The following is a 2,500-nucleotide window of genomic DNA, read 5'->3' on the forward strand; positions in this document are numbered from 1 at the left end:
GCAAAATAATTTTTGTCTAGACTTAATTTTGAGAGGAATAAATTAAATCACAACAAATTAGGTTTCCTCTTACAGGTATGTCTAATACAGCATCATATCTTCTTTTCTAGAAAAATATATATTTCTGAGATGGAGATTGATGTTCGTCTTTTAGAGGGAGATAGAGTTATGTGGCTCTTGAATGGAAAGAGATTTGTGTCTTAAGGGAACTGTTGGTGGAAGTCACAAACTTCTTTATTGACTGGTACATTTGGGTAAAAAACTAATATATTACAGGTCTAATTTTGCATTCATATTACCTGCCAAATCTCATCTTCTTAAGTCATTGATTTGTGAGTTTGCAAAAAGACAATGAAAGTGCAAAATTAAATAGATGTAATCTGATGGCTGTCATCAATGAAAAAAAATTACCAGACGAACCTTATATAGTTTGGAAACTTTCCATTGGAACAGATATTAAGTTTCCATTTTATTACACAGTCAAGGAATTTGTAATGAACTATGATTTTGCATAGGTGTTTCTGTTTAGTTCCTTCTGCACCTCTGCATTGTACATCACTGGCAATGTATTTTACAGAGTTCTTGGGAATATTGGAAAGTACAGGTATTATGATATATCATACACAGCAGAATGTTTATTTTTAAGTATACCTTCAAAGGACAAGTGCGAGAAAGACTAGCAAATGATCTTAATGTACACAGTGCACTGCTAAAAAAAGGAGTGGTTTTAGCAGATGTGTTCCTACCCCATATACAGCTTCCACAAGTGTTGCAGTATTGTAAGATGCCTAAAAGTGCCACATTTTGAATTCTAGAGCATTTGCAGTTTACAGTTACGTTTTACCTATTTACTCCCTACTCTTCATATTTTCAAGAACATCAGGTACCATCTCATGAAATAAATACCTCATTAATCCCAAGTCAATCACCTTGGAAGGAGATAGAGCCTTTTGAAGATTTAGTATGGTTGTATGCTGTGAACTTCTTTGATGTTCCATTAGAAAATTGTACATTTGGAGGACTACTCACAAGTAGCACAAATTGCTCCAATCAACGGTTATTTCCTTCTTTTTTCTGCAAACCTCACAACTGTTAGTACTCCGAGTCATCTTTCCTACACACAGATCAAATAAATAAATTTATTCTCTGCAAAAGGCACTTCTTTTCTGCCAGTACAAACTCAAGACATTTTCTTCCACGAAGATATTTTTTATATTATTTCTCATATCAAATTTCTCTTGCATTCCCAAGGTGGGTGTAGAGGCAGGAGTAAATCACAATAGAGTTGTTACTCTATTTTCCCTTTCGTTTCTTTTTAGAGCATTCATCTCTTCTTTTCTTGTGATCAGTGATGTGCTTTTACTTCTTTCATCATCCTTGGTGGATGTTGTGAATGAATCATGAACATGAGAATGCTTCACGGAAGATCAAGATGTAAACAAAGGCACATGCTGCTGCTCTGCATCACAGAACTTGGCTGGCTCAGACCCAGCTCACTCTGCCTACCCAGTGGCCATTTCCAGAATTTAGGAAACCTTTCCTCCCACATCTAAGAAACACAGCGGAAAATTTCAGAGGAAAATCACCTGTTTTATAGACACTGCAGATCCATAATTAACAAGTCCCCCCCCCCCCCCTCTATCTGGGCTTTAAACCATTGTTCACGAAAATTACATAACCATTCTGAGTGTATGCTTGAAATGAGTGATTTTTCCACCCCATGTTTTAGACTTTGACATGGAGATTGTTACATATATGTTTGTTAGATGCAGATAGATTGAAGTTTCTTAAATGGAGATAGACAGAGTTGGATAGATAGGTCAGTAGCATCACAAAATAATTAGAACACACTTGCCACTATGCTAGGATTGATACCAAGGTCAGCTGCACAAAACAGGAATTGGAAATGCAGGAACAATGACTTCCTTTCTGCTTTGATTCCGAACAAGCCAATTGCTGTTTTTCAATAAAAGCCTAAAAAGAAGAGTGTAGGCTGACTTTGGAAGGTTGCAGCACAACAACGAGTAGCATTCAAGCTATAAAATTCCACACCTTTATAGCACATACAACAGAGATCAGCCTCCTTGTCTAATGATATATATTGTAGGCACCCAGATTCTAGCCACTTGCTGTGTCATTCATATATACCATTTATTATCCAGATAGAGAGATACATGTCTCTAAGAAGTAGATGGATGGATATACAGTATATTTTTCAATTAGAGGATGATAGTTTTGCAGATAAAAACAATTGATATTTATAAAGTAGAAATGGACTGATATATGTCTTTTTACCAGGAGATAGATAGAGATAACAATTTATGTTTCAGGTAGAGGTGGATGTTGTATTTTAGAAGAAGACAGCAAAGCATACATTCTTGAGGTGGAAATAGAGATATTTCTTGTGGATGACAAGGGAAGGAGGATGATATAAAACATCTGTTTTTAAAAGAAGCTCATGATTTCCCAGTATTAGAGAGAGGAAATTCCATGCTAAACT

The 2,500-nt window shown here is 35.7% G+C and overlaps 1 protein-coding gene across 1 annotated transcript in view; it reads left to right on the forward strand.

Moving 5' to 3' along the window:
• Nucleotides 1-2,500, forward strand: part of LOC125046626 (kelch-like protein 18) — a 21,017-nt gene that overhangs the window by 8,767 nt on the left and 9,750 nt on the right.

The sequence above is a fragment of the Penaeus chinensis genome, chromosome 39 (assembly GCF_019202785.1).
Source record: "Penaeus chinensis breed Huanghai No. 1 chromosome 39, ASM1920278v2, whole genome shotgun sequence".
Taxonomy (NCBI): Eukaryota; Metazoa; Arthropoda; class Malacostraca; order Decapoda; family Penaeidae; genus Penaeus; species Penaeus chinensis.